The sequence below is a fragment of the Stegostoma tigrinum genome, chromosome 35 (assembly GCF_030684315.1).
Source record: "Stegostoma tigrinum isolate sSteTig4 chromosome 35, sSteTig4.hap1, whole genome shotgun sequence".
Lineage (NCBI taxonomy): Eukaryota > Metazoa > Chordata > Chondrichthyes > Orectolobiformes > Stegostomatidae > Stegostoma > Stegostoma tigrinum.
The window spans coordinates 10,708,069-10,717,684 of NC_081388.1; the positions used below are offsets into that span (position 1 = coordinate 10,708,069).

At 44.6% G+C, this 9,616-nt stretch overlaps 1 pseudogene; it reads right to left on the reverse strand.

Annotated features, from left to right (window-relative positions):
- Window positions 1–111: 111 nt before the first annotated feature.
- On the reverse strand, window positions 112–8,393 carry LOC125447522 (regulator of G-protein signaling 5-like; annotated as a pseudogene).
- Window positions 8,394–9,616: the final 1,223 nt, after the last annotated feature.

Here is a 9,616-nt window from a genome sequence, read left to right on the forward strand (position 1 = left end):
CCTACAGTGTGGAAACAGACCCTTTGGCCCAACAAGTCCACACCGCCCCTTGAAGCATCCCACCCTGACCCATCCCCCTATAACGCACACAGCCCCGAACGCTACGGGCAATTTAGCACGGCCGATCCACCGAGCCTGCACATCTTTGGACTGTGGAAGGAAACTGGAGCACCTGGAGGAAACCCACGCAGACACAGGGAGAATGTACAAACTCCGCACAGACAGTTGCCCGAGGCTCGAATTGAACCAGGGTCCCTGGTGCTACATCTTCTCCTACATCTGATGGTCTGAAGGTCTCAACATATTTTCTGCAACAGACCACCTTCAACAAGGCTGAAATCCTTCAGCAATGCATTTGAGTTCAAGCCTCGGACTTAGGCTCAAGTGTCTGGAGGGGGCTTGGGATCATAAACTGGTTACTGAGCCAAAACCGCCAGTTTAAATACAATCAAATGGACAAAGCAACGATGGGGAAAGCCAGCAGAAAGGACTTTAATGCTTTAATAGAAGTTCTTGTGTTTACTTTATATTAAAAATAATTGTTCTTTAGTCCAGTTTCATATATGCTCTGAGCAAAGGTTGAAGACTGATTGAGAGAGAAAGAAGTGGTGACCTTTATTGACCCATTTAGAATAAGGAGACTCATTCAGATGTCTCCAAACTGTCAGTCATGACCTCTGGTAAGGCTGGAGCATGAGACTTTGGGATCATGGACCCTAAGGCATTAACGGAGACTATGGAACTTGGAGTATATTTGATGGATATGACCTTTAAGTGCTCATGCTCTGTGGCTTCACTTAATGTCCTGTTCTCGGAAGCCTGATTGCTGCAGCCTATGTAAAAGCAGATCTTTGCTTTGCTTCTAGTGCAAAAACCAATGCTTTTAAACCCACTTTCCCATTTATCAATGGTCAACCGCAATTCCACACTCCCCATTGAATGAGGTGGCTCTTCTCAGTCAGTCACCTGGCTTAAGGGCCAAGCCTGACAAATGAAAACCCCAGACCCAAAGACTGGATCATCCAGAAGACAGTCTCTGGAACTCTCTCTGATTCTCCATCCTCTCTTGGACATGAGCCTTCCTCCTTCTTAAGACTGCTTGAACAGGCCAAGGTAGAACTGGGACTTCAGGAAACCAGGGAAGGAATCTTTCTCCATGAGGCCATGAATCCTCTTCTGTGCTGGGTCGAAGTAGGAGATGTCAGGGTTGGTTAAGTTCTTGAGGATGAGCTCTCTGCTAAGCGAGTCCAGGTTCACCTGAAAATAAATGAGTAAAGGAAGCCATCAACATCTTGCTCACCACCTCCTTCCTTGCACAACCCTCCCCTTGAAGCAGGGTATCAGAGATAATGGGAACTGCAGATGCTGAAGAATCCGAGACAACAAAGTGCGGAGCTGGACGAGCACAGTAGGCCAAGCAGCATCCTTAGTCCAGCTCTGCACTTTGTTGTCCCTCGAAGCAGTTGCCTGTTTTGCTGAGATAATGCCATGGGGGCTGTGGGACCCACAGATTCCATGTGGTTTCTACTATTTCACAGGCAGGAAAGAGTCCCAAGGCTTTTCCCAGGCCCAAGGCCTAAGGTTCTGTTCCCTGCTGAGATAGGAAATGGCAATTTCAAGGCTCTGGAATACTGTCCTCCACCACCACCACCACCCCTCTCTCATCGCCACCAACTCCCCCTGATCGCACCCCCTTCTCCCCAACCCCCACCTCTCCCAAGGCAACTATGCTTGTGAAGAATCTTGTTAAGTGTCAGGCTTCCAGTTTCCCAATGAGAACTGACTGCAGTGTCGTGACAGCTAGTCCAAGGTGCCAGTCATTCAGGCAGGGCTCAAGGTGCTGATTGGTTTTCTGCCTTGGATGAGATTGGGGCCAAATCATACCAAACTGGGTATTCCAAGCTAAACAGGAGGCCCACCTTCAAAGTGGGCTTGTAACTAAGATCAAGATCTGAAAGGAAACTTAATAGCTCAAAATGGAATGTGATTTTGAGGGGGATTGATACCTACTAGCCCTAGCGGTGTCTAGCTGCCTAGAAAGCACTATAATAGTCAATCAATGGTGTCTCTTCAAGGCCACACAAGTGCGAATGTAACCACAGAAAAGAAGTAGGCAGTTAGCAGGTGCAACAATCCCACTGCCTGGACTTGTTCAAAGCTATCATTTTTTGGGTCCAGGAGCTGATCCAAGAGGCCGTCCTTGACTGTCCCTCTCCAAAGTCTGTTTATATTGCCTCCTCATCAACCTATTCACAGATAATATTACCCAGCCACCTAGCCCAGAGGTAGGGACACTATTACAATGCCACAAGAGCCTTTCACTCTCCTATTTTGCAAAGTGAAAGAAACAATGAAACCAAATTAGGCCAAATTATTTAGGCAACAAATCTTAACAAGGAGTCTTGCAACTAAACCAACAAAATTCCAAGGGAATCTACAACTTTAAGTTAAAACATCATGTCGTGGGCTACTGACACACACCAGCTCATGTCAAGCAGGGCCTGAAATTAATGTACGGTAAATGACATGACTTAAGTAGCCAGATAATCTGTTCAATAATGTTGATTGAAGGGTACATATACCTGGGAGAACTATCCTGCTCTTCTTTCACATAATGCCACAAGACCTTTTAGGTCTGAGAGTTTGGACAAGCCTCAGTATAACATCTCATCTGAAAGACAGTGCTTCCAACAGGGCAGGAAGAGATATAGGGAACTGTGAAACATAGAAGGATTTCATCTGGAGGATGAGACCCTTAGTTGAGGTACAAGTCTAATTGAGCCCCCCAGTTTCTCGGACCTCCCTTTCCCACCCCATCTAGCTTCCTCCAAAACCCATGACTCTCCCCTCTCCCACAGCTCCTTATCGCCTTCAGTGCCCACTGACCACTGACGCTCAGCCCTGTTCTGCTGGACCCCTGATTCCATCAACAGTGGGCTGATGACAAAAGAAAATGTATGGATGAGGCAATGGTCAAAAGAGAACAAAGATAAGCCTGCCTCCTTTGGGGCCTGAATCTTGACAAACCCATCATAAATCTTCTGGGCTTTGAGCATGAGTTTGGAGTTGGTCTTTGTATTCTTGTAGTCCTCACAGGCAAGCCAGAAGTCCATGATTTCCCTCGCTGAACTCGGAGCGAAGGAAGGCGTGGAATGCAGCCACGCCACCTGGAAACAGACAGACAGACAATTTCGCTTTTCTTTCATATGAAGGAACTATCCATTCCCTCTCTTGCACACCTTGATAAATCATTGATAAATCTGAGTGCAATACGAGCACACAAGGTGCCGGGGAGATGATAGCATTGCAATATTGTCACTGGTCTAGTCTTCTAGAAGCCCCTGGATAATATTCTTGGGACCTCGGTTCAAATTCTACCACAACAGCCAATTTCCTTTAATAAATTACACTTATTAAATACTATTAATAAGTCTGAAATTGATAGCTAGCTTTAGTATTGAATACTAACACTTGTACAATCCCCACATCTGGTTCATTAATGCCCTTCAAGGAAGGAAATCTGCCCTTCTTCCCTGGTCTGGCTTAATGTGACTCCAGACCCATAGCAATGTGGGCTTTAGAAGAGGATTACCAAGATACTGCTGGTAGAAGAGGGTTTGTGTTATGGAGAGACACTGAGTAGGCTGGGACTTTTTTCACTGGACTCAAGGAAGTTGAAGTGTAACCTTATGGAGGTTTATAAAATCTTGAGGAGTATAGAGAAGGTGAATGGCAGGTGTCTTTTCCCTAGGGTGGGGTATTTCAAGATTAGGGGCATTTTTAAGGTGAGAGGAGAAAGATTTAACAAAAACATGATGGCCTTTTTTTTAAATGCAGAGAATGGCTTGTGTTTGGAATGAGCTTCCAGAAGAAGTGGTAGATGCAACATCTAAAATACATTTGGATAAGTGCATGAATAAGAAATGCTTGGATAGATATTGAGTCATAGATTAATAGAGCTGTGCAGCATTGAAACAGACCCTTCATCCAACTCGTTCATGCTGACCACATAGGTTTGGCCCATATCCCTCTAAACCATTCCTCTTTTTATACCCATCTGGATGCCTTTTAAACATTGCACTTGTACCAGCTTTCACTACTTCCTCTGGCAGTTCATTCCATACATGCACCATCCTCTGTATGCCTTTTAGTTTTGGACTCAAATACCCCAGGGAAAAGACCTTGCCTATTCATTCTATCCATGTCCCTCACGATTTTATTAACTCCTATAAAGTCACCCCTCAGCTTCTGGAGAAAATAGCTCCAGACTATTCAGCCTCTCCCTATACATCAAACCCTCCAACCCTAGTAACAGCCTTGTAAATCTTTTCTGAACCCTTTCAAGTTTCACAACATCTTTCCAATAGCAACACTATCCCTATATTCCTTGATAAGTTAGATAGTGGAGCGGATAGGTGGGGGAGAAGACAGACAGGTCAAGGAGGCGGGGATGAAGCTAGTAAAGGGGAGTATAGGTAAGTAGTGGTCTCCCACCTATCCGCTCCTCCCACCTCCCCGACCAATCCCCACCACCAACTAGCTATACTGACCTTTACTAGCTTCATCCCTGCCTCCTTGACCCGTTCATTTTCTCTCCCACTTATCTGCTCCACTATCTGCCTGCTACCACCGCGCCCCTCTCTATTTCAGAACCTCCTTCCCCTCCCCCATTTCTGAAAAAGGGTTCCGACCCGAAACATCAGCTTTCCTGCTCCTCTGATGATGCCTGGCCTGCTGTGTTCATCCAGCTCTACACTATTATCTGCTTTTGAATGTTGTGCGTCAAATGGCTGTTGGTGTTTGCCTCATACAGAATGGTAATTATGATACATTAGAATTTACATTGAGCGGAGTCGGGCATGTATCTGAGGGATGAGACCAGTAACGAATAAAAGTGAGCCTTTCCTCTTTTCATACTTACGTTTGTGATTCAGCAGTTTGTCCAGCGATTCTCCCCATTTAAGAGCTTTGTCTGTATGGGATCTACAGCAAGGAATCAAACAGGATTATTTTAGTCATGTTTACACCAATCTCGACAATCGTACCTTGCATTAATGAGGACAGAGGACTCATAAAACTTAGAGAAATAGGAAAAGGAGGAGGCCATTCAGCCCCTTGAACCTGCTCAACATTCAATATGATCATGGCTGATCATACACTCCTCACATCCACTTTCCTGCCCTTTGATTCCCCTGCTGATCAAGAATCATAGCTTTAAATATGCAGAAGGACTCTGTCCGACAGATCTCAGTTACAATTAGTTCCAAAGGTTTATAACCATCTGAGAGAAGAAATTCCTCTTCATCTCAGTCTTAAATTGGTGCCCCTTTATTTTGAGACTCTGCTGTCTCCTCCGAGACTCTCCCATGAGGCGAAACATCCTCTTAGCATTTACCCTGTCAAGTCCTTTCAGAATCCTACACGTTTCAATAAGATCACCTCTCATTCTCTTAAATTGCAATGAGGAGAGTCCCAACCTGTTTAGCTCTTGCTCATAAACCAATCCCTCAATACCTGGGATTATCCAAAATTGTTCAGACACTGAGAAAGGAAGTGAAAGTGTGAACAGCTGACTAAAAGTTTGTAGGTGCTTATGCTGCTATAGGATGGGGTTATTGTTCAGGGCACTGGTTACAGTTTTTGTGGTTACATTTGCTTGCAGCTGTGGTTTCAGTTATTTTAGTCTGTGGCTATAGCTATTTCAGGTGATAGTTACTGCTAATTAAGGGTATGACTACAAATATTTAGAGCTGTGTTGTTATTGAAGGCTGTAGCTGGAAGGGTGCGTTACAGTTACTTGGGACTGTGGTTGTAATTATTTAGTACTTGGCTACCAGTTATTTGGTGCTGTGGCTATACCTATTATTACTATGGCCACTATTACTTAACACAATAGCCACAGTTATTCGTACTGTAGCTACGGTTATTAGGTGCTGCTGCTACAGTTTTAGGGGTGTTGTTATAGTTATTAGAGGCCATGATTACAGTCCACTAGGAGTTGGTTGAATTGCTGATGTGTAGCAAATCAGTCTCTTGGGGTCTAACAAGGAGATTTATTGAACAACATGGCTTCAGCTGACGCTATTTCACTCATCTCCATATTCATCACACAATTCCACTTGATACTCACTAGTTACTGGACTCACCCCAGGATTCTGGCTTGTCTCTCACTCCTGGATACAGTGGATTCTGATTTCACCAGCAGTAAGTCCAGTCGAGTGCCAACTTCTTTCGCCCTGCAATATTAAGAAAATTATTGTTAGTCTGAGCCAGGGACAAGTTCAACTCCCTCTGCCCCAACAACAGAGGTTTTACATTATTATTATTTTATCATCCTTTATCTAGGAGACAGTTGAGGAGTTATTCAGTCGAATCCAATTCCAGGTCTGGTTCATCTGACCTTAGCCTAGGTGGTATTGGGTGTGCAGAACTGATATTAGCTGGGGTGTAGGATAAAGGCAAAGCAATTGAAGTTGACAATTTATAGCAAGTTTCTAAAATAGTTACAATATGTCCCTTCAGAGATAATGGGAACTGCAGATGGTGAGGAATCCAAGATAATAAAGTGTGGAGCTGGATGAACACAGCAGGCCAAGCAGCATCTCAGGAGCACAAAAGCTGACATTTCGGGCCTAGACCCTTCCCCGAAACGTCAGCTTGTGCGCTCCTAGGCTGCTGTTTGGCCTGCTGTGTTCATCCAGCTCCACACTCTGTTACAATATTCCCCTTGGTTGTACCGAACTTAAATATTGCTGAAAATGAAATATTGTCGAGTTTATTACCTTGTTCTCATCAGGACACATGCAAGAATGCAAAATTTCAACCATAACAACTTATATCATGGAGAAAGAGGCGATGACTGGTTGGCAAGTTAACTCGGATTGATTCATGACATTGCCATGGAGAAGGCAACAGGATAGTTGAAGCCTTGCACCATTTTTGAAACACTTGGCATCTTGGGAATCTTATATTTCATCACAGCTTTCTACATGGAAATGCCTCAGCCAATCCAAGCCAGTTTGCCAGCCCAGTCAGCACCCCTTTTTACTACAGCTGTTGCGATCCTTTAAAATTTGGCATTCTTGCCTCGATGAGTGCAAGACAAAAAGCTTTAGACTTTTTTCATAATATCCAAGACCTGACAACAAGTATTTATCTGCCATTTCCATGGAAACCAGGAAGATTTACAAAAGAAAAGTGGCCATTCAGCCCATCATGGCCAGCTGCTCCATCCCCAAAGGATGGGGAATTTCAAAACTAGGGGTCATATTTTTAAGGTGAGGGGAGAGATTTAAAAAAAAAGACATGAGAGGCAAATTTTATACACAGAGGGTGGTTCAGATGTGGAATGAACTTCCTGACGAAGTGATGGATGTGAGTACAGTTACAACATTTAAAAGACATTTGGATAAGTACATGAATAGGAAAGGTTTGGAGGGATGTAGGCCAAGAGCAGGCAGGAGAGACTAATTTAGTTTGAGATCATGATGAGCATGGACTGTTTGGACTGAAGGGTCTGTTTCCGTGCTGTATGACTCTAAGAGATTGTGACTATGACTCTAGAAGAACACATGGCAGCACGCAGCTCTGAAGCCAAGACATGGTTTGCTGGGCTGATACATCTTTCAAGAACATAGCAACACAGAACAGTTTTTGTTTCCTTCAATTGAAAAAATACAGAGACTCTGGGTGGGAAGGTGCGGTAAAGAAAAATTACCTTTCCAAACATGAGGCTTGAAAATTGGCAAATCCTTTGGACATCTCCAAACTGTTCTTCTCTCCTGAAGCCTTTCGTTAGGTTCTTGTTTGTGTTGCAGCTGTTCCCTTGGAATCTCTCTTCCCTTTACTAGGCCCCTCTTATTCTCTTCACAGCCACTTCCTGCACAGTTTAAGTATATATCCTCAAAATGAGTGAGCTGGTGTGGCGTCCAATCAAATGGAGCTCCCAGATTGTTGCTGCTTTCCAGAATCCTGACGTATTCAGGACTCCACCTGAGATTTATATGGCCTTTCACGCAATCTCGTGCACTTGTGGCGTCACCAGTGTTTGCCTGAATGTCACTAATCATTTACAGCCTCAGACAGTTTGAATGCCTGAAGCACATTTAATTGCTTCTGCCCCACTACTCAAAGCTGCAACCAGCACAGGACTGTAATGAGAGCAGGAAGCTGACTAATGTCTTGCGATTTTTCATTAACAGGAAAGAGATTCCAAACAACAGCAGTACTGATTACATTTATCGGAATCTTAGACGTGGGCTATGTTGGGATTTGTGGCAGAATTGGATGAAAAGCACACCAAGCTCTGTCTCAACATTGGGAGCATCTCAATCCATCTTTGATGCTTTCTCCAAGTGAGTTTCTCACTCGACAGTGGTGAGTTGCCAATTAAAGAGGATGAGCACCAATTGTGAAAAGCCCAACTCACCTCATTAACAGAGATAACAAGGTGTAGAGCTGGATGAACGCGGCCGGTCAAGCAGCATCAGAGGAGCAGGAAGGCTGATGTTTCGGTTCTAGACCCTTCTTCAGAAATTTCTGAAGAAGAATCTAGGCCCAAAACGTTCACTTTCCTGCTCCTCTGATGCTGCTTGGCCTGCTGTGTTCATCCAGCTCTACACCTTGTTATCTCAGATTCTCCAGCATCGGCAGCTCCTACTATTTTGCCTCATTAACATTCAACCTCACATCTTACTAAATGTGCTGACCAAGCTTGACATGGAGAACAGAGCAGGTTACCTGGTGACTTTAACCTGCCACTGACTGCAAGGAGCCTCCATGTGGCCCCAGCCACATCCACCCTTTGTCCACAGGCACTGGCATCTGACACCTACAAATCTCTAACGATCAACATGGCACCTTCTCTGATCCACAGGCAGGGCGCTTAGACTTCCATTGCAGGGTGCATCAGCAAATAGCGTCAAGAGGCTTGCAGAGGGAAGACCGTACGGCACAGACAGGCATCCAGCTCCCGGATTGCACCTGGCTGCATCTCCCAGCTGTTCACTGCCTACCTGTTTGCTCACAGTGAACAGGCATCACCTTAGAACATAGAACATAGAACATTACAGCACAGTACAGACCCTTTAGCCCTCTATGTAGTGCCGACCTGTCATACCGCTCTCAAGCCCATCTAACCTACACTATTCCATGAACGTCCATATGCTTATCCAATGACGACTTAAATGTACCTAAAGTTGGCGAATCTACTACCGTTGCAGGCAAAGCGTTCCATTCCCTTACTACTCTCTGAGTAAAGAAACTACCTTTGACATCTGTCCTATATCATTCATCCCTCAATTTAAAGCTATGACCCCTCGTGCTCGCCGTCACCATTCTAGGAAAAAGGTTCTCCCTATCCACCCTATCTAACCCTCTGATTATTTTATATGTTTCAATTAAGTCACCTCTCAACCTTCTTCTCTCTAATGAAAACAGCCTCAAGTCCCTCAGCCTTTCCTCATAAGACCTTCCCTCCATACCAGGCAACATCCTAGTAAATCTCCTCTGCACCCTTTCCAAAGCTTCCACATCCTTCTTATAATGCGGTGACCAGAACTGTACACAATACTCCAAATGCGGCTGCACCAGAGTTTTGTACAGCTTCACCAAAACC